Source organism: Schistocerca gregaria, chromosome 4, assembly GCF_023897955.1.
Source record: "Schistocerca gregaria isolate iqSchGreg1 chromosome 4, iqSchGreg1.2, whole genome shotgun sequence".
In the NCBI taxonomy this organism is placed as follows: Eukaryota; Metazoa; Arthropoda; class Insecta; order Orthoptera; family Acrididae; genus Schistocerca; species Schistocerca gregaria.
Window position 1 is genome coordinate 496,004,367 of NC_064923.1, and position 27,972 is coordinate 496,032,338.

General features: G+C 43.6%; 1 protein-coding gene across 6 annotated transcripts in view; it reads left to right on the forward strand.

The window, feature by feature from the left end:
• LOC126266769 (protein NDRG3) overlaps positions 1-27,972 on the forward strand; it is a 481,178-nt gene that overhangs the window by 69,936 nt on the left and 383,270 nt on the right. The window contains exon 1 of one of the 6 annotated variants that reach the window (XM_049971293.1): positions 27,716-27,966. The exons of 2 other annotated variants lie outside the window; for them this stretch is intronic. The gene's annotated coding sequence lies outside the window, so the exon portion shown is untranslated. Of the gene's footprint in view, positions 1-27,715; positions 27,967-27,972 lie in introns of those variants that run through there. 3 more of the 6 variants (XM_049971291.1, XM_049971296.1, XM_049971300.1) reach the window with 3 other exon arrangements.

The following is a 27,972-nucleotide window of genomic DNA, read 5'->3' on the forward strand; positions in this document are numbered from 1 at the left end:
TGAGGCGGTCATCCCGTGCTGTACACATACGGTGCGGCTCTGTACCCCATGGTCACTGTGTGTAAAAGTCTTCTATCCATCGGTTCTACAAACGTATCACTGTCGTAGACTTCGGTTCGCAGAAGGAACTCTGCTCTGCTCGCTACGCTACATCCTCTTCTCCACACAAGTATATACTCCGCAAGTCAGGTATTGCACTGTCCATGGTGGAGACGTACTTATGTGTGTGGCAATAGTAAGAGCTTCTTTAAATTTACCAAGCTGGGTTTCGTGAGCTCTACATCTTTCTTCCAAGGATATCCATTTAAGTTCTCAGAGATTTTCTATTACGCCGTATTGGCCATATTAACATTTTAAGATGGCAGCAGCGCGCCTCTGAATTCGCTCCCTGTCTGTTGTGGTGCTTGCTTGATAAGCACTGAAAACACTGGAGCAACACTCTATAATTGGTGGCACTGCCGTGTTGTACGTGATTTCCTTTGCAGGTGGACCGCGCTTCCTCATAAACATTCCAATAATCCTAGGTCTTCCAGCCTGATCCCTTAATACAGTTTTTATGGGTTCGTTATATTGCTTCTTAGTATCGCCACTAAAATTTATACGATATGATGGGCACAAGATGTTCACAGCTAATCTTGTAATTTGCTACCATTGATATCTTTCTCTTTGTTATAATCATTATTTTACCTACACTTGACCGAAACTTAAGCATATGTTGCCTTATCAGAACTTCGGAATGATCACTCGACAAGCTACAGCTTCACATTTAGCATACAACAGTGCCCGAAGCATAATGTTAGAAAAGTTTTGATACATAAGATACTGTACACATTTGTAATAAAATAACACAACTGCGAAATCTCTTCAACACCAAAAAAGAAGCTGTTAATAGAGGATATGACTAACAGCCACACACGCTGCACATCGACCCGGCATGCACTCTGCGACATCGTTAAAGAACTGTCTCAGCAGTGGATCCCATTACTCAGCAGGAGCCGTGTGTAGGTGTGGTAGTGTCTTTGGTAGAGGCTGACGGTGGCAATTCGCCTCCCTAATGCTTACCAGACATTTTGTAGAGGACTCAGATACGCGGACCATGCTGGCCAACCCATACGACAGATTATCTACGGCCAATCCATGCGACAGACCATATACACCTTCAAGAAATTCATCTACTAGAGCAGTTTGACGCGGAAGGTGTTATCGTTCATAAAGAGGAAGCATGCACCAGCTATACCTCCGAAAGAACAAACATGTGGTAGTAGTATCTCATCTGAGCGTTTACAGTATTCCTCCGGCCACTAGCGAATATGTGCAGTTCTGTAAGACCATTCAACGTGACGCCCCCCACACCACGATGCAGTCACTATCAAAACAGTCATTTTCCACGTACTGGCTACCGGATTCTCTCCGGAGTAAGTGCGACGATAACCATTTTGCAAACTGAAGCGGAATTCATGCGTAGAGCGCACATTCCTACATTCAGTCATGGTCCAGTTATGAATGATGATGCTGACTCCAAACAACAAGGGCCCATTTCCGTGCTGGTGCGAGCGGAATGCGCACGGCCAGACGTCAGGCAAACAGCCGTGCTGTTCCGAACCTCCAGTGCACAGTTTGTGAGGAAATACCAGCTGCTAAGTTAGCTGCAAGCTGTGCAGCCAGTCGTATCGCTGGTGTAGTCCGATCGATTTCCTCGAGCAGCTGCAGCCAGATATTGGGCCTGCTGTGGGATGATTATTCTTGGTCGATCTTGTAGAGGCCTAAGACGAACACTTCCTGTGTCTCGAAACCCTCGCCAAAGCCTGGAAATGCACTTTGTGGCACACCTAAGGATGCTGAGTCTTCAGTTTCTGTCAGGTCTGTTTGCAAGAGGCAAACGGGATCCAAATGGCGTCTTTGTGGTATTAACGTTGTCAACTCCACCGGAGAATACACTCGACTCACCATGAACGGACAAACAAAACTGAGACACGAGTGGTCCCATGTACTGTTCGTGTTTACCTTTCGGTTACGACGCTATTCACAGCACGGATTACTCCTTTCCTACGGAGAGCGAACAAGTAGAGTTCGTAGGTAAATATTTATTGTGATGTTCGGTGAGCACTCACCTTTTCTCTTCATTTTCGTGTTTTCGAAATCATACTTTTAAACTTTGGCCACTATTGCATGTTTAAAGAAAGGTGCCGACCATTATTCCAAGGTGACATTTTGACAAAGTCTTTCTGTAATTCCTTACGTTCGTGGAACGGCGATACCTCCCTGCGGAAAGCGAAGGATCTTACAGTGCTGCTGATTCTATCTGGTCAGTCATTTGTGTGTGTTGAGAACATCCTTGGGGCACAATCGATGATCATTTCTTTCCTGTACAACCTTTGCTGTCTTTTATAACGTACTCGGTTCTATTAGTCAGATATTCATCTATACTAACACATATTCACGAAGATACTCCTTATGATCGTATCTTGTTAACACGGTAGGTAGAGTGAGAAATTCAATAGACTGACCATTCTGCGTCATGAAATATACAAACTTGATGATTCTGTCATCTTTCCATGTCGGTTAGGAAGCCAGGCACTTGTTTTTCACGTTGCCTCTACGTTTGCCGGAAGTTTACTGACTGAGCTTGGCATAACACTGGGCAGCCACACAAGACTACTAGCTCTTTGGGCTGTATGTAACCGACTCCTTGCAGTGTTGATTTCCTGTTGCCAGTACGCTGTTCCACACATCCCACGAGTTTGCGCTCATTCGGGACGTTCTTAGCAGGTGTTACTATTGTCAACAATCATCAGTATATCTTCACACGAAGGCTGCGATAGTCCTCAGAACAAGATCTGGCATATGGTTCCCTAATGTTGTCAATTGAGCTACCGATCGGAAAGGAGTCTTAGAGATCAGCAGTATTCATCTCCCTGCTCGCGCATCTCCCCATTTGTAGAGAGTGTATAGGAAAGTCATCGACGATACGTAGTATGTTGTGCGGTCCAACAAGCTGGTCATTTTTAAAGAGGGAACCTTGCCCAAGGAAATGTTATAGGCCCTTTGTTGTTCCTGATCTACATAAATTAATTAGGAGACAATCTGAGCTCTGTCTGCAGATGATGCCGTCATTTACCTTCATGTAAAGTCATCAGATGATAAAAACGAATTCCAAAATGATTCAGAAAAGATATCTGTATGGTGCAAAAAGTGACAATTGACTCTAAATCATGAAATGTAAGAACTCATCCACTAGCGCACTAAAAAGAATCCGCTAAATTTCAGTTACAACATAAATCACACAAATCTAAATTGCTAATAACTTCACATAGATAATGCTGTGTGGAAAGCAAACCAAAAACTAAAATTCATTGCAGAACACTTGGAAAATGTAACAGGCCTACTGAAGAGTCTGGTTACACTAGGCTTGTCCGCCCTCTTCGGGAGTATTGCTGTGCGGTGTCTGATCAAAAAATGGCTCACATTGCTCTAAGCACTATGGGACTTACTGAGGTCATCAGTCCCCTAGTCTTAGAACTACTTAAACCTAACTAACCTAAGGACATGACACACATCCATGCCCGAGGCACGATTTTAACCTGCGATCGTAGCAACAGAGCGGTTCCGGACTGAAGCTCCTAGAACCGCTCGGCCACAGCGACCGGCTGGTGTGGGATCCACATCAGATAGGATTGATGGAGGACATCGAACAAGTTCAAAGAAAGGCAGCACGTTTTGTATTATCGTGACATAGGGAACAGTGTGCCACGGGTATGATACAAGAATTGGGGTGGCAGTCATTAGAACATAAGAGTTTTTCGTTGCGGCGGGACCTCTCATGAAATGGCGATCACCAACTATCTCCTCAAAGTGGCGCCCACCTACATAATAAAATAAGAGAAAGGTGGCGCCCACCTACATAATAAAATAAGAGAAATCAGCGCTCGCACGAAAAGATTTAAGTGTTAGTTATTCCAGCGCGGTTTTAGAGAGTGGAAAGGCAGAGGAGTAGCTTAAAGGCAGTTCACTATGGATTGCAGAGAAGTTAAGTAGATGTATCCATCCAGAAATGCAAAGATTCGACAATGTGCGCGTCGTATTTTGAGAATAGTAGCGTCAAAGCGTCTTCGATCAACCTTGAAGTTCTAACTGTATTGCTAATAAATAGCCATCTGTATAAAGTGACACCATGACTGCGGAAGCCTTAATTAATATTTTGAGGTGGGCGGTGAAATGATTATTTTCAAGGCGTAGTTCTTATCTAGAAATTCGTATTAGGGCGCTGTGAAACGTTAGTTCAAAATTCTCAACAAACCCCTCCCCCTACGTCTACGAGATGATAATCCTTTTATACACCAAACCAAAATCATTCACAAAAAAATTTTATCATCCATGTAGAACAAGAAATAAAGACAATTTTGCGTTTATTGTTCATCGATTGAAATTAGATGTTCACTTACGAACATTCTGAAGTTCAAAGCTAGGTACTGTGAAACAGAAGTGTTGCTACTCGATACAAAACTTCATGGAGAACGAACTAATATGTGAGCTGGGCGTCACTTGTGTAAGTACTATACGACTCTTCTCAGGAAATAATTATTTATTCATAGTGCTGCAACGTGTCATTAATTATAATTTTAATACTATAGTTGACGTATCTTCTGTACCCTAACCAAATAATTGAGAATGTTATTAGACGAATGGATCACCGCTCACTATGAGAGAATCAGACATTAATGGTATCCCGGCCTAATCTTGCCAAGCTAGCAGCCAACGCCATCTGCTAGCAACTGCTTCGAACTATCTTGACCTGTTGTGGCACAGAGTACCGCGCTCTTTCTTAACATGCTGTCAGCGCCATCTGCTAACAACTGCTTGCAACTAGCTACTACTGCGCAACGCTACATTCCTGTCGGGGTTTGCGTAGGGCTTACGCCGAAAGTTTATAAAGAATTAGCATTTTAATTAGAATAAAGAATTAGCGTTTTCGATCTGTAAAAACATTTTACAGGCAAATGGAGAAATGTTCTCCTCTCCCTACTAAATGGTAGATAATTATTTCGTTAATGAAATAACTAGCACTACTAATGTGCAGTGGCTGCCGCTAAACGTATTCAATAGAAGCCGAAGACGTGGTTTTGCTGCACTAATTGCAACTGTCTCATGTGTTAAAGCGTCATGGTCCTCTGAAGCCTCAGAGCTTCTGCGAAGATTCGTTATCCTGCCAAACATCAGGCGCGTCTTGAAATGCATTACTTGATTATAAACTGAGAGAACCAGACAGTTTCGTAGCAGACTGTTGCGTCATCAAAACTCTGTAGAACGAGGTCTCAAGTGCGATACCTCACTTTTGTGGGACTTTCTCAACTGTTCCACTAATTATGCACCATGCACTCTCATCTGATCTGCTTCCTGTCAATAGTTCAACACGGGTTTTTAGTTCCACATAATGACACAAGCGCTTCTTGGAAAAGGAATTTGCTGGGATTAAGCAACTGCATATAATTTTCTCATTTTAGGAAAACTGTGAAATGAAGACATGTAAGAAATTGATGTATCGAAGCAACATGCATTTAAAGTGGAGAAGCTCTAGTCTTTGAACTTCGGTGCCACTGCGAAGCTGGAAAGAATCGGTACTAGGGCAAAAAGCCTTCGCGAATTTCATTCCGTGTTTTCCACTTGACAATAACTGCCTCGGTGTAGTTGGATTCCGTATTTATCTTAGAAGCTAGATTAAGGAAGGCAAACCTACGTTTCTAGCATTTGTAGACTTAGATAAAGCTTTTGACAATGTTGATTGGAATACTGTCTTTCAAATTCTGAAGGTGGCAGGGGTAAAATACAGGGAGCGAAAGGCTATTTACAATTTGTACAGAAACCAGAGGGCAGTTATTAGTCGAGCGGCATGAAATGGAAGCAGTGGTTGGGAAGGGAGTGAGACAGGGTTGTAGCTTCTCCCCAATGCTATTCAATCTGTATATTGAGCAAGCAGTGAAGGAAACAAAAGAAAAATTCAGAGTCGGTATTAAAATCCATGGAGAAGAAACAAAAACTTTGAGGTTCGCCGATGATGTCAGAGACAGGAAAGGAATTGGAAGAGCAGTTGAACAAAATGGATAGTGTCTTGCAAGGAGGATATAAGATGAACATCAACAAAAGCAAAACGAGGATAACGGAATGTAGTCGAATTAAGTTGGGTGATGCTGAGGGAATTAGATTAGGAAACGAGACACTTAAAGTAGTAAAGGAGTTTTGCTATTTGGGGAGTAAAATAACTGATGATGGTCCAAGTAGAGAGGAAATAAAATGTAGACTGGCAATGGCAAGGAAAGCGTTTCTGAAGAAGAGAAATTTGTTAACATCGAGTATAGATTTAAGTGTCAGGAAGTCATTTCTGAAAGTGTTTGTATGGAGTGGAGCTATGTATGGAAGTGAAACATGGACGATAAATAGTTTGGACAAGAAGAGAATAGAAGCTTTTAAAATGTGGCGCTACAGAAGAATGCTGAAGATTAGATGGGTAGATCACATAACTAATGAGAAGGTATTGAATAGGATTGGGGAGAAGAGAAGTTTGTGGCACAACTTGACTAGAAGAAGGGATCGGTTAGTAGGACATGTTCTGAGGCATCAAGGGATCACAAATTTAGCATTGGAGGGCAGCGTGGAGGGTAAAAATCGTAGAGGGAGACAGAGATGAATACACTAAGCAGATTCAGAAGGATGTAGGTTGCAGTAGGTACTGGGAGATGAAGAAGCTTGCACAGGATAGAGTAGCATGGAGAGCTGCATCAGACCAGTCTCAGGACTGAAGACAACAACAACAACATGTAGTTGGGCCCAACGAAGCCGACTGGAGTAATCGGCGAATCGCTCGACATTTGGATAGGAACGACGCCACTATTCGACGATTTTGGCAGGAATCGGTGAACCATGGCCGATAGCGGCGTCAAAATGGAAGCGTTCCACCTAGACACGAAAGAACGTGAGGAACGATCAGTCGCCAGAGGGGAACTCAGAACCCCGCAGTCATCGTAATCATTGATCCGACGTGTAACAGATGGTTCAGTGACCAGAGAGAATCAGTGAGCGGCTCATAGGAAGGGGGCTGAACTCATGCCGCCCTTTCCGCACACTACCATTGACCTCTACATACCGACAAACGACTTTGCGTTTGTTTCTGGCACATTTGGCCTGGAATCTCATTGACTGGAGTAGAATTGTTTTCAGTGATGAGTCCCGCTTCGAACTGAGCCCCGATGACCAGCGAAAAGTTCCGGACAACTGTGGGATATCAACGTTTCCGTTGCCCGTGATAAGGCGCCACAACCAGGAGTGATGGTTTGGGGTGCCATTTCATATCATAGCAGGACCCTTTGGTTGTCACCGGCGGTACCCTTAAAGCACAGCGGTACGTCGACGATATTCTGTGCCGTGGTTTGTTGCCCTTCATCACAAGCCATCCTGGGCTTTCATTTCAGCAAGATGACGCCAGCTCACACAAAGCAAGAGTTTCTACTCCTTGTCTTCGTACTTGGTTCAAATGGCTCTGAGCACTATGGGACTTAATATCTATGGTCATCAGTCTCCTAGAACTTAGAACTACTTAAACCTAAGGACATCACACAACACCCAGCCATCACGAGGCAGAGAAAATCCCTGACCCCGCCGGGAATCGAACCCGGGAACCCGGGCGTGGGAAGCGAGAACGCTACCGCACGACCACGAGATGCGGGCGTCTTCGTACTTGCCAAACTCTGTCTCGACCAGCTAGGTCGAAGGATCTCTTCCCAATTAAGAACATTTAGAGCATTATGCAATCATCCAGAAGGTGTTTCATCGGTCTCAAGTCATGTTTCTGGACAGGCCAAACCGTTTCAGCAATGTTGCTGTCCACAAACAATTGCTTCACAGATGCTAGTTTATGAGAGAGTCCATTGTTACTCCGATACACTCATAGTCTTCAAACTGTAAACAGTACACAGTGCTGTACAGTGTGTTAATGTCTATTCGCATTTAGCGTTTCCTTGAGCACAATGAGACTATATCCTAAGCATGAAAATCATCCCCATATTATAACACTACCTCCTCGATAGTGTACTGGTGGCATTACACATGACGGCAGATAATGTTCTCCAGGCATTAGCCCAAAGCAAACCCGGATTGCCACAGCTTGATTTATCACTCCTGATTACTTGTTTCCATTCATCCAGTATCTAATGGCGTCGCCCTTTACACTGCCTCAACGACGCTTAGCACTGATCGCAGAAATTTGTGGCTTACGACCAGCTGCCCGTCCGTTGTACTCCATGTCTTTCCAACCCCCATAAAATTGTGTGCTCCTTTTTAACTTCGTAGCACATTTTGCTGACGGGACTGCTGATAGCACTTTGGAACTCTCTAGTATTTCCTTCCGCTGATTTTGTGCGACGTTTTATAACCACCCTCCGCAATGCTCGGTATGTACTGGCCTCTGTTTCCACTTGACAATCACATCGCCAACAGTCGAGTTGACCAGGTAAATCTGGCATGTTGCCGTTTAGAAATTAAAGAGAAATAAACTTACAGATCCACAAGTCTGCCGTGACGACAAAATCCCCATCTTTTCCGGCGAAGAGCTCACGAAGGCACTTTAAATCAGCGTCTGCTTCCAGGATCGCGAAGACAGACTTAAATGGCAGCAACGTTTGGAAGCGGCTCTCCAGTGCGAATCCCGAAAGCGGCTCTCGAATGCGGATCTCGAGTTAGGAATCCTTGCGGAATCGGCGCCAGGCTGAGGAAACTCAGTTGGAACAAACAATTCTGGTCTGGCCCAAGCGCTGCCCCAAATATCACCCGGCGCTAGGAAAAAACTGCTCCTGTTGCAGAAGAAAATGGATTCAAGTGGCCTACAGCCTTCGGCAGCACTTGGGTCGCCTCCTGGTGGACAGTCGGAGCACGGCCGCCCATCTTCCGAGAAATTGTCTCCTGTGTGTTGGGCATCTTCGAAGCACTGATGTGATATTGGTTGCTAGCACTTCAGGCGTTAAGCCTCGGTTTAGCAGATTCACTAGTAGAGTACTGGGGAAGTGTAGTAAGTCTACAAAGAGATTGCTTAGAAAAAACGTCTAGGGGGCATCCTAGAATATTGCTCAACTGACGGGACACATACCAAATAGGACTGACAGGAGATGTTGCACGTATTCAAAGGAGAACAGTACCAGTAGCCATATGTTCTTTTGATTCACAGCAAAGCATCACTAAGATTCTGAAAAACTTGAACTGGTAAAACTGGAAGATATACACTTACTACCGTGTGGAAGATTACATACAAAGTTTCAAGAAATGGTGTTACATGAGTGGCCTAGTAATATACTACACACCGCTACTGTAGGTATTACAGAGACAAGATATAACTAATTAAAGTGTCATTTAAGCTGCCATTCTTGGCACCCTCCATACAGTAACGAAAATGGAAAGAAACCTTAACAAGTGGTAAAAGGGTGTTTCGCACTGCCATGCACTCCAGTGGTTTGCGGAGTGTAGATGCAAATACAGAACAAGGCCACAGTAATTTAGTGATACCTTAAGTAAATCTTTCACGGTATGCTATACAAGGAATGAGGTTCAATTTTTCAGATAAACCATGATTAGTTCCTATGTACCATCATAAAGAATCAGTTCTCAATGAAAGCCAGGTTTCTTGATGAGTCACATAAACCACCCATCTTCAGCATATCATGTTAGCTGTAGGTTTTCCCTTCGGAAAGCCAGCCTGGTCTGAGATTACCTGCTGTTCAACACCTATTGTCAGTCTCACATTCTAGTATTATCAGTTTGAAAATATTTTGGAAAACAGGAGCAGGCTTTCATAAACCGAACATACTGGTCAAACTCATTGTGGATTGCACAATACACCATGATACAAATATTTTCTGCGAATTAAAACTGTTTTCTGGACTGATATTTGAACTCGGACCTTCTCTTTTCAAGGGTGCTATTGAGGCCAACTGAGTTATCCTGGCACAAATTTCATCCGCCGTCACAGCTTCAGTTCTGTCACTATCTATCTCTCGCCTTAACAAAGTCTTTAGAAATATGAGTAGATAGATAGCTGAAAGTAATGGCAAAAAACCACTAAAGCATGTCGTAAATCGTGCTAGGATACCTCAGTTTTTGAAAGTATGGAACACAAAGGCCTAGGTTCGGATATCACTCCACCACAGAGATTACATCTGTCGTGACAGGGGACAAACTGCTGCCGAGTGAAAGATTCAGTTGTCGTAATACACCTCTAGAGAATTTAGTGCTTGTTCAGCTTCCATTATAACTATTCATCATTACGTCAGGATAAAAAATGCATCGTTGCTCCAGGAGTTGTCTCCACTAGTTGCTAGCATTCACTTTTGATATATCTTTTGCCGGCCGGAGTGTCCGTGCGGTTCTAGGCACTACAATCTGGAGCCGAGCGACCGCTACGGTCGCAGGTACGAATCGTGCCTCGGGCATGGATGTGTGTGATGTCCTTAGGTTAGTTAGGTTTAATTAGTTCTAAGTTCTAGGCAACTGACTACCTCAGAAGTTAAGTCGCATAGTGCTCAGAGCCATTTTGATATATCTTTGACACATGTCAGGCAAGGTAAACAACGACAGAGACGTCGTTAACTTGTACACTGGACTCATAATAGGTAACATAATGCCAATCAGCTTCATGGGGCCTTTCAAAGAGCATAGACGAGGAGAATATCAAATGTCTCTGCTCGTTAACTCGGGACCTTATGAGATCAAAGGCATCCTCCTACCCTCCCTTGCACCGTCCCTCCCTCTGAAGAATCGCGCTTTAATGTCGAGTCTAACAACCACCACCCTTACGTCTATAGGAGGAGACACCACTTTTTGAATTTAGTGTGCCCGTTGTTTGTGTTTATGCCAGGAATACACACTGAAACGCAGATGCCATCCAAAAACTCTGAAAACTATTCCAATGGAGATGCTTTAACGTACAAGACGAAACGCGCTGGAGCAAATAATACACATTGTAGCGAGAAAAAGAAGCTTCTTATTTACATAACGAATATTTCTGTGCTTGCTGTGGATGAACAGCGCGCAAATAAACGTGTTAATACACACTTTTGCTCGAATCAACAAAGAAACAAACGAAAAATGGCTCTGAGCACTATGGGACTTCACTGGTGAGGTCATCAGTCCCCTAGAACTTAGAACTACTTAAACCTAACTAACCTAAGGACATCACACACATCCATGCCCGAGGCAGGATTCGAACCTGCTCGAATCAGTTTTTCTTGTACAACAGAAATGAATTGGGCATCTTCAGGTGCTCCACGATTGAGCGTCGAATCCGCAAAAGTCTCTCTTCAAATAATTTATGTCCAGCGGTCGGACATTTAGACATGTATAGGCTGTAAGTGGAAAAATACTCATGTCGGGACGCCTGATGCTGTTTCTCCAGTGGGGAACATGGCCTTTCTTTTCATATCCGATCCGACCCGCCACGAATACCTCTCCTATGTCGCCAACGACCTCTCATCAGTGTACCACTTGCATCCAACATCTTCAATTTTTATATTCCAACATTTAGCTTCCTGTACAGTTTTTAACCTCTTCTGCTCCAGTAGCATAAAACGTATTCCCTGAAGTCTTATCAGATGTCATATCGTGCTATCTGTTCTTCTTGTCCTTGTTTACCACATACTGCTTTCCTCGCCGATTCTGCGGAGGACTCAGTCCACCTAATTTTCAATACTCTTCTGTAGCATCATACCTAAAACGTATCTAATCTTTTCTTATCAGTCAGCCTAAGTTTAAACATTCTTCTGTAGCGCCATATCTAGAACGTTTCGTCTCTTCTTTCCTTGTTCACCCACAGTCCATGATCCACTTCCACACAACGCTGGGCTCCAGACTAAACTCGCAGAAATTTCTTCCTCAAATTAAGGACTATGTTTGATACCAGTTGATTTCTCTCGGCAAGGACTGCCCTCATTGCCTGTGCTACCCTTCCTTTTATGTCGTTCTTAGCTTTGTCCGTCGCGTATTATTTTGCTTCCGAAGTAAAAGAATTCCTTAACTTTGTCTGATTCGTGGTCATCAGCTTAGATATAAAGTTCTTTGCTATTCTCATTTTTGCTACGCCACATTACTTCCATCTTCCTTCCATTACTCTCAATCCATATTATGTGTTACGTAGACAGTTCATTTCATTCACTGTGCTCTGAAATTCATCTTCAGTTTCACTGAGAATAGCAATGTCTTCAGCGAATTTTAACATTGCTACCCTTTCATTCTCAATTTTAATCCCACTACTGAACACTACTTTTATTTGTCTCATTGCTTTTTCGTATAGACTGAATAGTAGGAGCGAAACAGTAAATCTCCTTCTTACACGCTTTTTAATCCGAGCAGTTAGTTCTCGTTCTTCCATTCCTATTTTTCGCTCTTGCTTTTCGTACATGTTGTGTATTACCCGTCGTTCCCTATAGCTTGCTCCTCTTTCTCAGAAGTTGAAGATCTTGCAACACTTCACGTTGTCGATTTCTTTTTCCAGATCGACAAATTCTATGAACGTGTCTCGATTTTCTTAAGTCTTGTTTCCATTATCTGGCGCATTGTCAGAACTGCCTCCTTAGTCCCTTCATTTTTCCTGAAGCCAAACTGGTCGTCATCTTTAAGAGATCTTATTTTCGTCCAGTATTTTACATTTTATTCATGTCAACAACTTGGAGGAATGAACTGCTTTGCTGACCACACACTATTTGTGCACTTGCAGGGTGACAGTTACTGAACTATATGAAATAAAATCGTCATAATCTCTGAACGGTTTGCGTTAGGATGTTCAAAATGCACGGTTGGCTGCGGTGCATAATGGGAGTTAGCATGGTTTGGTTTAGCGATGAAGCCCACTTTCATTTGGATGGTTTCGTCACTAAACAACATTGGCACTTGGGGACTGAGAATCTGCATTTCGCGATCGAGAAGTATCTTCACCCTCAAGGGGGATGGGGACACTGTTGAGTACAATGTCAGAAGTGTTCAAATGTGTGTGAATTCCTTAGGGACCAAACTGCTGAGGTCATCGCTCGCTACACTTACACACTACTTAAACTAACTTAAGTTATGCTAAGAACGACACTCGAGCCTCCGGCGGAAGGGAGCCGCGCAGTCGGTGACATGACGCCTCAGACCGCGAACCTGAGCAATGACCAGTCACACAATAATCGGTGCAATATTACTTGATGGCATGGTCACTGCCGAACGAAACATGAAGGGTTTGGAAACTGATTTCATCCCCATTATCCAAAGTGATCCTGATTTCGACAAGACGTGGTCCGTGCAAGACGGAGCTCGACCCCATCGAAGCAGGAGCGTGTTTGATGTCCTGGGGGAGCGCTTTGGGGACAGCATTCTGGCTCTGGGGTACCCAGAGGCCACTGGCATGGGCCTCGGTTGGCCGCCGTATTCTCCGGTACTGAACACGTACGACTCCTTTTTGTGGGGCTGATTTACGTTGTTTTTTTTTTCCATACAGTTAAGTAATTGTCACTTGTCACCCTGTACCTGACCTTGCTACCTTCTGGATGGTCAGAATGGTGATCATCCGAGTATCATAGTTTCTACGCATCAGCTTGAATATTTGTATGGTTGCCCCATCTCCCAACGATTTTAGAAATTCCAAATGAATGTTACCATTGCCATCTGCTTTATTTGATTACAAGATTTCCTCAGATTCGTCAACTTCTGAATGTAGTCATTTATCCCCTACGTGTTCTAAATCGACCTCCATTTTTGCGTCTGTCACGTCACCGAAAGGTCCGCTCCCTGGTAGAGGTCTTTAGTGTATTCTTTCCACCTATCCGCTCCCTCCTCTCATTAGCAACGGAATTCTTCTTGCGCTTTTAATGTTGACAATTTTGCTTTTTATGTATTCAAAGGTTGTATCGTCTCTTCTACATACTGAATCCGTCCTGCTTGTCATGTACGGGATACATCAAAATTAATTGTGGAAACTGACATTGGTGAACATATACGAGAGTAGAAGCAATAACGTTCCATTTAATTCTAATCCTCAAATGAGAGATTTGCGGGGTAATTGAGAAGGTGTGGTTCCGATTCGCTACTGACTTCACTATGAAATTTATGCTACTTAGTTTAATAAGTATGGGTGCACAGTATTGAAATGATATATTTACAGAGAAATGGAAAAACGGGTAAAGGCCGAGCTCGGTGAAGATGAGTTGGGGTCCAGAGAAATGTTGGAACACGCGAGGCGTTGCTGACCCTAGGGCTCATCTCAGAATATAGACCGAGCAAAGGAAAACTCCGTCTATATCGGTTGTGAATGTAAAGGAAGATTTTTAACAGTGTTGTCTGGTGTACATTCTATAAAAATTTCGAAGGTAGCAGGAATAGAAGGCAGGGAGGGAAATGTTATCTGCTACTTAGATAGAAAGCACGCTGCACTTACAAGAGTCAGAAGACACAAAATAGAGGCAGTAACTGAGAGGGGGTGAGAAAGGGTTGTAGTCGATCCCTGACAGTCAATCTGCACACTGAGTGAGCTGTGATGGAAACAAGTGAGAAATCTGAAATCAGAATTAAAGTTCAGGAAGAACAATACTTCCATGTATGCTGATGATACTGCAGATGTGGTGAAAGTTTAAGTGGCAAATAAAGGGAATCAGAGATGTACAAAAAAGTAGCACATAAATAATTTTATTTACAACTAAATGAATACACAGCGATGCCTGAGTCTGGACATATTACAATCTTCTATTACTCCCTCTTCTCCCTCCCCTTTTTCTAACTCCTCCTTCACTTGCTCTATATAGATCTCCTCTACCTTGTCTCTTTGTCCACCAACTCATACCTCCCAACACTCTGCCCATCTCCTCCTGTCTCCTCCCCCTCCGTCTGTCTGCTTCTCCCCCTCCGTCTGTCTGCTTCTCCCCCTCCGTCTGTCTGCTTCTCCCCCTCCGTCTGTCTGCTTCTCCCCCTCCGTCTGTCTGCTTCTCCCCCTCCGTCTGTCTGCTTCTCCCCCTCCGTCTGTCTGCTTCTCCCCCTCCGTCTGTCTGCTTCTCCCCCTCCGTCTGTCTGCTTCTCCCCCTCCGTCTGTCTGCTTCTCCCCCTCCGTCTGTCTGCTTCTCCCCCTCCGTCTGTCTGCTTCTCCCCCTCCGTCTGTCTGCTTCTCCCCCTCCGTCTGTCTGCTTCTCCCCCTCCGTCTGTCTGCTTCTCCCCCTCCGTCTGTCTGCTTCTCCCCCTCCGTCTGTCTGCTTCTCCCCCTCCGTCTGTCTGCTTCTCCCCCTCCGTCTGTCTGCTTCTCCCCCTCCGTCTGTCTGCTTCTCCCCCTCCGTCTGTCTGCTTCTCCCCCTCCGTCTGTCTGCTTCTCCCCCTCCGTCTGTCTGCTTCTCCCCCTCCGTCTGTCTGCTTCTCCCCCTCCGTCTGTCTGCTTCTCCCCCTCCGTCTGTCTGCTTCTCCCCCTCCGTCTGTCTGCTTCTCCCCCTCCGTCTGTCTGCTTCTCCCCCTCCGTCTGTCTGCTTCTCCCCCTCCGTCTGTCTGCTTCTCCCCCTCCGTCTGTCTGCTTCTCCCCCTCCGTCTGTCTGCTTCTCCCCCTCCGTCTGTCTGCTTCTCCCCCTCCGTCTGTCTGCTTCTCCCCCTCCGTCTGTCTGCTTCTCCCCCTCCGTCTGTCTGCTTCTCCCCCTCCGTCTGTCTGCTTCTCCCCCTCCGTCTGTCTGCTTCTCCCCCTCCGTCTGTCTGCTTCTCCCCCTCCGTCTGTCTGCTTCTCCCCCTCCGTCTGTCTGCTTCTCCCCCTCCGTCTGTCTGCTTCTCCCCCTCCGTCTGTCTGCTTCTCCCCCTCCGTCTGTCTGCTTCTCCCCCTCCGTCTGTCTGCTTCTCCCCCTCCGTCTGTCTGCTTCTCCCCCTCCGTCTGTCTGCTTCTCCCCCTCCGTCTGTCTGCTTCTCCCCCTCCGTCTGTCTGCTTCTCCCCCTCCGTCTGTCTGCTTCTCCCCCTCCGTCTGTCTGCTTCTCCCCCTCCGTCTGTCTGCTTCTCCCCCTCCGTCTGTCTGCTTCTCCCCCTCCGTCTGTCTGCTTCTCCCCCTCCGTCTGTCTGCTTCTCCCCCTCCGTCTGTCTGCTTCTCCCCCTCCGTCTGTCTGCTTCTCCCCCTCCGTCTGTCTGCTTCTCCCCCTCCGTCTGTCTGCTTCTCCCCCTCCTCTCTGCCCACCTCTTCCCCTTTCCTTTCTCCATCCAGCTCGTCCTCTCGCTTCTCTCTGCCCATCCCTCCTCCAGTCTGTGCCCATCTCCTCCACACCCTTCTTTCTCCTGGTTATCAGTCTCACTCCAATAGGACACTGGTGAATCTTAACCTCCCCCCCCCCTCCCCCCCTCCCACAAAGGATTTCTTTTCATATCGTGACTAATATATGTATCATATTTGGTTGAGATTTCTACCCTTGGCTTTTCCCATGTACGGATATCTGGTATATGTTTCACATATATTTCCCGTAAGTTCTTTCAAACGTATTTGTACATATATTTCACGTATATCTCTAGCGATTTTCGCCCAGCAGTTTCACTTCACGCAACACTGAGGTATTTAAGTCATATCTCCTGAACTACGTGCCGTACAGTTGTACAATTCTGCAATTGCATCCAGAGGTATATGATGGTATTTAGTCAGTAGAGTTAATAGTGAAGAAGAAATAAACTAAAACGTCACGCGTGATGTGGCAATTTTTCACGCATGTTAGCGTTTATGACATATCTTCTGAACTAGTTGCCGTACAATGATGTCTTTTTCTAGGAACGTATAGCGGCGACATATTATGTGGATAGTGTCTGTGAAGTGTGTTGCTAATAGAGTTAATAGAAAAGAAGAAATAAATTTTAAAGCCGTGAATGATGTAGCCGTTTTTCACCCATCTCAGTGTTTATGACGGTATACTTCCTGAACTATGTGTCGTACAATGATATAATTACGGTGGTACATTCAGTGGCGTAATACACTGAAACATTGAAGTCCATGCGGCAGTATAACTGAATGAGCATCTAAAATGTAGTAAGTAAAAATCATTTTTCGTTTCACCCTTTTGTGGGTGTTGTCAGCAAGGGAAAGTTTCGTTAAGATACGAAATTATGTGTAAAGTTTTCTGCAAGTCAATTAGTGCTCTCATTCTCTGGATTGCTAAATTAACGGTATTCCAGCGTCGTGGGCCACACTACTTTTTTTTTTACTTCCAAACTCACTCCTTTGACAAGTAGGTGGTTCTTACCGCCACGGCGGCTCTTTTCGGACGTTAAGTGATGTGGGTGTCAAGTCCGACTGAAATTGGTACAGTGGTTTAGGAGATGTGAGCATACAGATATACGTACATACATTTTTATAACGTGTATGGATATGTACACGTCAGATAAATGTAACTTGCTGTAGGTCCTTCAGTGGTACTGAAATGTACGTAATGAGAGTAATGTCCTTGATTGAAACAAATAGTATTGAAAGCTGATACAACCAGATATCTCAACGCTTAATACTGTCATGCTACGTCGATGTAATTACCTCACTGCAGCCTTACGTACTAATATTGATGTGAGTATAAAGATTTATTGTGAGTGTGAGAGCGAAGCTCTGAGAGCGGCCGCTTAAAAAGACGCGCCAATGTAGTGTGTGGAAATGCGAGACGCTGTACGTACAGGCATTGTCACGTTCATAAATTTATATACATTTCGATGTTAGAATATGTAACATATGTGGGACTGCGGTTCATGATAGAGCCACACACATGGAGTTATGCGCATTAAAAGCCGTTAACTTGAACATTGGCAGTACTTTTTAAACTTACAATTGATAACAAAAAATCTATTCATTTTTCCCACTGCTACTGCCTCTTCTCACTGGCATTCTCTCTCTCTTCCTCGTTGTCATTGCCATAGAGTCTCTTTCTCATTATCACTGGCTCTCAACCACTTTTACTTTGTCATTCTTTTTATTCCTCTCCCGTTGGCACTGTCTCCTTCACTCTTTTCCTAACCACTGTTCTGTGTCAGCTAGGTTCCATTGCCACGGTGTCACTAACTTCTCCTCACACTGCAATTGTCTTCCTTCGCTCTTTCTTTACAACAGATACTTTCTACTGTAGCCCAATATTTATTACTATTCCGTCTCTTTGCCACTGCCACTCTCTCTTCTCTCACCATAAAGCGCGAAATATGTTCACATGCCAAAAATCTTAAAGGTGCTGAGGCAGCTGGTACCCCATTTTTCAATCAGTCTTTTAAACAGAAGCATATTCGCCTTTTTCGTGCTGGTTCCCTTCTTTTCCGTGCCACACCTGCGCATGTCGCTCATATGAAAAGAATTTTATGGGTCAATAGAATTTTGATAGTTTACTTATGTGAAACTGAAATAATACAAACCTAATTTCACATGTAAGGCTGGATTTTTACGTGAACAAAAAATTAGCATGTGCTTTAGTACTACAACATGGGGTTCCCGGGACCGTTCTGATGATAACGGAGACACTTCACAGCATACTTCTCCACAGTACGTCACTTTGTAAACTACGTTTTTGCCCCACTCCAGATGTTATGTGCGTGTATTCAGTGTTCGTGTAGGATAATTTTAGATCTATGTATGTCGGAAACGGATAAAGATGTCTGGAAACCTTTCAAGATTGTTAGAGATCGGGAACTTAGGAGTATATTGTAGAAACGCCAGCTGTTTACTGTACACAGCCGTCTTGGGAGCTGCTGCTCGCTTGTGGTACGAAAAAATGGTAAAAACCCTTTTTGTGGGTTTTCTAATGAACCGCCCATGAACTAATGGTTTTTCACCGTATATCACATAAAATGCAAAAAGAAAGAACAGATTTGCTCCATTTTCCTAAGTAGGAGGAAGTTTGTAATATTCAAACTTTGACCCTGCACTGTAGGATAGTGACACTAAGAACGATTCTCGTGCTGGTTATACAAATGGTTCCTAGCCCAAGGGCTATGCAAAACACTTGAGGCGCGGCGTTTTGGAACACATTAGGTAGAGCATGCTGTCGTGTGCGAACCGTTACTGAAGTCAGTGGTGGCTAGACAATGGCAGTTTGCTACAAACGAATATTTATTGGAATGGTTTTAGATCTATTATCGCAAAAGTTTATCTGTACCAGTTTTCGCTAGCAATGATGATACATATTGAATATAAGATTGGTCGGGGAAATGAGGGTTGGGGAGTTTAAACCATTTCGTGCAGCTCCGAGCTATCATTGTCTAAGTCAAAATACTTGGTGCAAAACCCCATATACTTTATGTTTTTCCTACAAGAAAATATTCAAAACAATCAAAAGTCAGCGTCTTAGTGTTCGTGATTAAACTGAGTTTGTATTTTCTATCAGCTGCAGAATAACAAATCTGTCGTGCCGTACACTGTGACACGACCTCGAAGTCTATCCTGACTCGTAACATCGCAGGGAGTACGCTTCGCACTTTTTAGATAAATAGGTCAAGTTATTCTTGTGTGAATTTATTTCGGCTTTTTTATTTTCACTTTTATGGCACTTGCATGTTAGCAATATCTTTTCGTCATTCCGAACCGACATCGTCCCTCTTGTTCTGGATAAGATAGTACATCTTCTAGCATGGAGTTGGAATACAAATCAGAACTAGACGAGGTATAAGTTCTAGACATCACTATCACAAGACGACAGAGTAGCAGTTGATACCTATATGATCATTTTTAACAACCATCTACTCATTGCATTGAAGCAATTCAAATGATACATGTACGGTCTGCGAAGGGTCTTTACAGGAGACAGAAGCTGCGTTTTAACAGTAGCCAGTGAGAGACACCCCAAGAAAGGTGTTGTGCATTACCCCCCAAGATCGCAGCAGCGGATTCTTATAACACGAATTTCCCCTTTCATAAATATAACACATGGAAATAGATTGCACAAGAAGTCGACATCCTTGCACAGCATACACGGAGGAAGAAAAAGAAAGTAAATTGTGCTGTCAGGATTCACCCTTCTCCGTAATCGTGCCCGTTCTCCAGTAGTATGGTTTGAGCTGCGACTGTTATTGCAGTAGACACTCTTATCTAAAATACTCGATATGTTTTGATTTTCTTATGCCAAAAGTATTGCGTTAAGTAATTTAAATTAAGGTGTAAATATATTAACAAAAGTAATGAACACTTTAAACTACAGTGATCAATAAGACTAAAGAAAGAAAATTAATGTCATAGAAAAACTACACAAAATAGCGGCGAAAGCAGATCTCCAGCTACTTTATAAGTACACCGATTACATGGTAAATCTGCATCGAAGTCGCAGGGAGATTGCATTCTAGACGGGATATGGTCCGATATTACAGGTGTCCTCTCTCAAATAGGCCGCCTCCGTGGGCGAATGGTCAGCGCCCCTGACTGTCCTGCTCACGACGCGGGTTCGATTCTCGGTGCTGCCTGGGACTGTTTCTTGGTGGGACGACTCAGTCTCGGGAGGCATACTGAGATGCTATTCGGCTGATTAGTAGCGGTTCCAAGGTCAAGAAACCCGACAGCGACTGAGAGAGCGGTGTGCTGGCTACACGCCCCTCCATACCGCACCCAGTGACGCCATTAGCAGAAGACGGCACGGCGGTTGGTCGGACCCGATTGGCCTGTCTAGAGCCAGAACGTGGAACTTTACCTTACCATACCGCCCTCAAATACGTTTCTTTAGTCATTCGGCCATCCCGTTTGCACTGTAGTGCTAACTTAGAAAGAGCCATGATACTTCAAAATGCATTTGAAATTACTAAAACAAAACAGTAATATCGCGCAATGCGAAACGACCAGATGCGATATATACAGGGTCTCTGAGCTATATGTATACAAAACATTTGTTTGTATTTCAGTACCTATTAAGGTTTATAACTTTAATATTTCTCCAACATTGTACACATAAGCTCGCACCTTTTCATGCACGTTGGCACCGTTTGTAGTTAGAGATATCGAAACAGTACTCCACTTCTCGCCACATCTTCGTAACTATGACAAGTGTTATGGCCTCTATTGTGTTGTAGAAACGTTGTCTCGTTTCTACCAGATCTCTAAACTTCGTTCTATGAACAATTTCGTTGATAAATTCCCATGTACCGCGATCCAGCAGAGTCAGATCGAGAGACCGTCGTGCTGAGGTAATGGGAGCCCCGCTTTCCAATCAGTCGCTAAGGAAACGCGTCATGGAGGAATGTGGTAATATCCCCGTGCACTTCTAGCGAATCCTTCGAGCACATGTTTCACGGGCTCTTCATTCACATGCGTTTTTAGATGTTTTCCTGCATCTGAAATCAAACTTATTGTCTCGAAGAGTTCTGTCCCACTGATAAATGGATTTACGTGTAGGAAGATCCATGTTCCATTTTTGTCTTGCTGCCACTGAACACGTGCTACAGATGTTAATTCTAATCATTGCACACAGTGCACGTTCGTTCTGCCGTCCACATTTTGGCTGTCAGGACTACGTGCGTCTGATACCCAGTAACCATATTTGCACTTGCGTGCACATTGCCATACGACTCATTGCTGTTTGTGAAATGATGAGGATCACATCTTGGAGAGTGTCTCTATCAAATGGTTCAAATGGCTCTGACCACTATGGGACTTAACTTCTGAGGTCATCAGTCCCCTAGAACTTAGAACTACTTAAACCTAACTAACCTAAGGACATCACACACATCCATGCCCGAGGCAGGATTCGAATCTGCGACCGTAGTGGTCGTCCGGTTCCAGACTGTAGCGCCTAGAACCGCTCGGCCAACCCGGCCAGCATTGTCTATCGATTGCGTATTTAATAACAACATAAAATATCGACTTCTTTCGTTCATAACTGTTGGAGGGCACTCTAAACTTGCAAATAGTGAAAAACAGCGACGGAAAAAATTATGGCCCCACACAAGGTAATCGAATTTGAATGGAGAGGAGAACATTCGACTTAGATGTGCAAATGGATTAGTTCTGTATACATGTGTATAAGAGACAGTTCAAATTCTGTGATTATATTTATGTAATGGACAACAATAAAATTCGTGAAAATATTACTCAACATTGTCACTTCAAAACAGATCAGAAGCAGCTGCTTAGAAGAAAATAAAGATGATTTATGAGACATGAACATCACAGGCGGAGACCTAATAAGCAGTCTAAACTTCGGAAAACTAGAATGGACCACTGATTCCTGGAAGAGTTCAAAACGATGACTGGCAAGAAATAACGGAAGAAAAAGATAGTGAATTCATGAAGAGATTTTGGGAGGATAAGATCATCAAACCAGCTGGCGTGGTTGTGGTATTCTTTCCCAAGAGTTTGATACATCTTTCCACACCAGTCTAATCTGTGCGAGCCTCTTCATCTCTGCATAACTACTCAAATATATCAACTAGAACGTGATTACTGTAGTCAAGTCTTCGTTTCACTCTACAATTTATATCCTCCCCCCCCCCTCCTCCCCCGACTTCCTTCCATTACCATACTGACGATTTGTTGGTACCACAGCATACATCCTATCAACCGATCCCTTCTTTGAGTATTTCAGTCGTTTTTCTCCAGTTGTATTCAGTACCTTCTTGTGAGTTTTCCGATGTAACGAAGTAATCTTCAGCAATTTTCCTGTAGCATCACATTTCAAAAGCTTCCACTCTCTATGCCCAGTACCATGTAAGCGGTGTCGCCTATCTGAGAAGGTAATTTGCTGCCTATCTGCACCCATAGGTTGGGACATATTTCGTACGAGACTATGCAGTTTATTTATTTTTGTAACTTCCTGGTTCTTCTCGAGGTGACGTGTTTTACAGGACAACGCGCGAAGCCATTTTCTTTTTCCAAGAAATAAATTGCGAAGGGAAACTGCCTGCTGGGGCTTTCATATGTTTTAGGCGCGGTTTCTAGAGTATTTAACATCTTATATATCAGTTAGTTGTTTAAATGTTATTAAATTTTTAAAGTGTGTTTTGGACTTTTAGTGCATTAGATTGTTTACTGACTTCTGAACATTTTATCCGTGATAATTAGATACATTTTAGTCTTATCTTACAGGGCAACCAACAACGTTTTTTTCAAATTCTGATCACGGCTGTTTCCTGCAGGGGATATGCTCGGTGTACTGTGCGCTTAATACCATAATACCATATTTGCAAGCAAGTTGTTGTTTGTTCTTTCTTGCTGGTCCAATTTCGCTAAATCGGAATCATGCCATTTATATGAAAGGTTGCATTTTTTCTCGAAAATTAAAAAAATAAAGCACAACTCACGACCCGTCCTTCAATTCTGTCAGCACTTGGTCACCAACTTTCCAAACTTCACAGAAGCTCTTACGCGAATTTTGCAGATTTAGCGCTCCTGAAAGAAAGGATATTGCGGAGAAATGGCTTAGCCACAGCCGCGGAAATGTTTCCAGAATGAAATTTTCCCTCTGCATCGGAGTCTACGCTGATATGAAACTTCCTGGCAGATTAAAACTGTGTGCCGGACCCAGACTCGAACACGGGACTTGCCTTTCGCGGTCGTTGTAGCGCTTGCGCGCGGAAGGCAGAAGTCCCGAGTTAGAGTCTGGGTCCGGCACACTCTTTCAACCTACCAAGAAGCTTCATATCAGCGTACACTCCGCTGCAGAGTGAATATCTCATACCAAGAAATCCAGTTTTACAACCAAGACTGTTCGTTCTCTTACATTTTCTTCTTGTCTAAACTGTTTATCGTCCACATTTCATTTTCATACACTCCATAAAAATACGTTCGGAAAGGTTTCCTAACTCTGAAAGTTGTATTCGATGTTATCAAAGTTCTCTATTTTCAGAAACGGTTTTATATTCTCTTTACCCTAGTCATCGTCGCTTACTTTGCTGACCATATACCAAAGCCACAGAAGTCATATTCTGTTTGTAGCGTCTCATTTTCCGCTGTAATTCCCTCGGCTTCGTTTCCTTTCCTTTGCCAAGACTACTACAGAGTGTAAAGGTACTGTTTAAGTGCGATGAACGAAGAAGAAACGGCGAGCAGGCTATCCATGGTCCTTCTTATCTTAATCCTCACCAAAAACACGAAAGTCGTTATTAGGCCGTAAAGAATGTGAATCCCTGTTTTGAATACCAGTGTTAACGCTTACAAGGAAGAGGTGGTGCCGTAGTTTACGCCTGTAGTGTAGCTCACAGCGATAACACTTGCCTAGGGAAGCACACCCATCAAGAAGGAATATGAGACTCTACGACAATTAAAACGTGTAACTGTTATCATCAGATCAGTTGTGTAAGTGTATTTAATTTCTTTCGTAGCCTGTTGCGCTGTCCGTCTCGTCGCCCGGTTCTCCATTATGGCCCGCAGCTGCTGGAAAGGGTGACGGCAATACGACATGCCCCTGCCTTAGCGGCATCACTGATGGTAGGACTGTTGGACAGGAAGACTAGTTGGAAGGGGCTGGCCGTTGTCTTGGACACGTCCGTCTCTTCTCGGGCCGAGTTTTAAGTCTTGAAGATATGTGCCAACCGCTAGTTGCTAATCATTCTTGCAGGTGTGTGTGTGATATTGTCATCCACTCCATCCGTGATCTGCTCCACCACCGCGGCGGGTAGTGGGGCGTACATAAGTCTTATTATTCCTGAGGGTCTTTGTTCCTAACAACTGTACATGCTGTCAAACCCAGATGCAACCAAAATTAGTTTGTTTATAAAATTATATAGTGATAACTGTGTCGTTAAGTCAGACATAGTACCACAACACCAGCAACTGAAAAGTACTATTATCTTTGTTTTCCCATCTCCATATTTTTGTCGACAAGTCTCCTTTAGCGCTGTATAGTGTTTCACACTGCACCGAAATAAGATTACGAAACCTCCAAATCTAGTATTAACAACAGTGATTGCAAACAAAGTTCAGTCAATCATCGGTCACCGATAAGTATGGCGGAAATCATTTTACCCACTATCGCTACTCGTCTTTTTTTTATCCTACAGAAAAATATAACATGACTAGGAAGATGCTGTTCGGTACCTAGAAAAGGAACGTTGGATGTTGTCTCGTTGACGTCAAGTTCAGTGAAGGCATATATCTAGCTCATTTTTAAGAGGAGTTAATGGTGTGTGGATGTGGGTGCGGCACGTTTTTGGAGCCGTTCTAGCATTTATCTTAAGTGATTTATGGAACGCTCTGAAATATTTCGCCAAAATGGACGTTCGAATTCCGTCCATTCCAAATTAGTTGTGCTGTAGCTACTTCTCAACTCTCGGTTCTCGAACCAAGGTATCCTCACTTCCCATTTCACTGTGAACAGTGTGGGGAGAACGAATAAAAGTTCAAAGACTGTTTACCAAGGCAAGCAACAGAAAACCTGTAAACAAAGTAGCTCATAAATTATACTAAAACTTTGGATATTGTTTTTCCGTTGATAGAGGCTACGTTCTGATATGTCTCAAACCAGTGACTGACTGAAATTAGTGTGCAGTTTGGTCAGTAAACGTCCTACGTTTGCAGCGGAGCGCGGATACGTCAAATAGTACTTACATTCTGCGAGACGGAATCCACTGCTTCAGTACTTGAGATGTCGACCACTACTTAAGAGTCCCTTTAATGTCTTATTAATTTTTGGAGTTTCATTGTTTACATCTTAGTGAAACTGGTAAGACTGGTTTCCAAGCATGGGATATAGTGAGTACAGTCACGATACTCTAAACTCGAGACTCTGGATAAAGTTTCCTATTTTTGATAGTCCACATTGCAGCCTTATAAATCCACAAGCGTACATTAAATTGCGCGTAATTTTCTTGCCTCAAACTTCGGAGGAATGCCCAAACAACCAGACTCACACATCGCATCTCTACGGTCCCCTTATTTAGCAGACCCAGGTAAGTATAATATGCTGTTTTATCGCATGTTCCTGTAACTGGGAAACATTTAGTCTCTAGCGTAGTTTCTTACACCGCACTTGCAGGTCTTACATGAGCACTTGTAGTACGTCTCAGATGTGGAGGAACTTTCGAACACTGTATGTAGATGTATCTGTGCTTTTCTGGGAGTTTCGACTGCTCTCAATCTTTGTTTACCTAGCGATCTTACCATATAAATAATTTTATGGTATCGTATATATTGCGCTACATGGAACATGAACACTTGTTGTTATAACAATCATAAAACGTGGCATTTTCTGACAGACTCTTAATATTGGAGAAGGCCAGCGTTCACATTTATGATTTCAAGTGTTTTCTCGGCGATATTTTGCTCTTCTGCTGACAATGAGTTTTAAATTACATGGTCACTTGCGGCATACGGAGAAGATACGGCACGTCTCAAATCGTCGTTCAGCAATAAGGCAACGGGATCCTTGCTACACTGTCGGTAGTTTGCTTGTTTGCAGCCGTTCAGCGATACATCACCGTGGATAGATGAGGCTCGACGGCTTCCCACACCAGTCGAACAGCGATCTGAAAACGTGCAAAGAAAACAATGCCGCCAAAGGATAAGTCTCACAGTAGAAAATATAGGTAAGTACTTTTGACATTCAAATATTATGAATTCCGTTGCTCAAGAAGTTGTTGTTTTTGCTATAATATTTATTTTGCAGGGTTGTAGCTTCGGCTTGGGATGTAATAATTGCAGATCTTGGCAAAATGAAAGGCTAATATCGAACCGCCCAGTCACAGACATCGTCTTCAAAGTGATTGGTATGTAATACGCTGTAATTAGTTGCAAACTGTTGGAATAGTTTTATCTCAAGCAACAGGTGAATGGGCGGAGTGACTGTGTAATGCACTTCACAAAATTCGGCACTGATTCACCAAACTGACTGTTTCAGCCTGTAGTTCAAACGTGAAGCGGACCTCAAAAACAAAGATCCTGTTATGCATTTTGAGTGGTTGTTTTTTGTGACTACAGGTTTTGTGAGTACTGTGTTATACACATCGTGCCCCACGATATTAAGAGCAAGCTTAGCTGACCCAGACGAGGTTTCATTAATTACTACGGTATAGGATTTTTAACGATTTACTCCTAGCCACTGTAGCAGAAGAAAATACGAGAACCTATGATGATGACTAAAATGGTGAAAAGTAGCTCATTAACGAATTCTGCAAACGACTGAAAGCAGACACCAGTAAAATCACCGATTTACTGATGCTTTACGGCGCGTTCATCTTTAGTGTAACACGTTTGCTGCTTTACTGACCCAGAGTACAAACAATTTGTTTGCATTCAATATAAAGCCACCGGCCGTTCTTTCATCAAATGCACTTGTAGGTGCGCCAGAGAAATGATTATAATAAGTAATGTTAATTTATAGATTTTATCACGAAATACTATTGCTCGCCGGTCAGAGAACGAAGGGAATTAACTTCGTTTCGTCTTGAATGGAACGGGAATCTCTTAACAGCTTTTTGGGGGACAAATGTTTGTTAATAAAGGAGTAGGATCTGGGTAAAGACTTTTTTCTGAGCCTAAATTATTGAAATTTACTTCCTTACCGTTGCCGCCAAAATTTGGACTGGCAGCGAGTATCAGTCGCGCTTTAGTACACAAAGACGCCGCTAGGTGCCACTGACGACTCGAAACGCACAACATTAGAGGAGCAGTTTACGTCTTAATTTAATGCTCTCGCAAGTTGAATATTATGATAGTTTGCGAAGAAAAATTGGAGAATAATTAGAAAACTACACGTTTGTTATTCATTTGAATTCTATGCGACTCATTCTTAGTTTTTTCGATGTTGGCAGTGACGTAGTTCGCACAATGAACAGTAGAGGGCTCCTGGTTTCGCTGGCTGTTTCCAACGAATAAGAAGCTCAGAGATTCAAGCACTTGTGTGTTGTGGAGCTGTTCGGGCAGGTCGCGAACGTTAGCTGTGCGCGTCCGCAGTAGAGCTGAAGTTGCAATAGCGAATATCCGATTTACACAATACGCGTTTCGTGCCGGCGGTAGAGCGGCTCTCTTTTACGTGACCGTTTCCTTTGCCTTGTTAGGCCTAAGCTAAGACATCCATTACTTGGTAAGT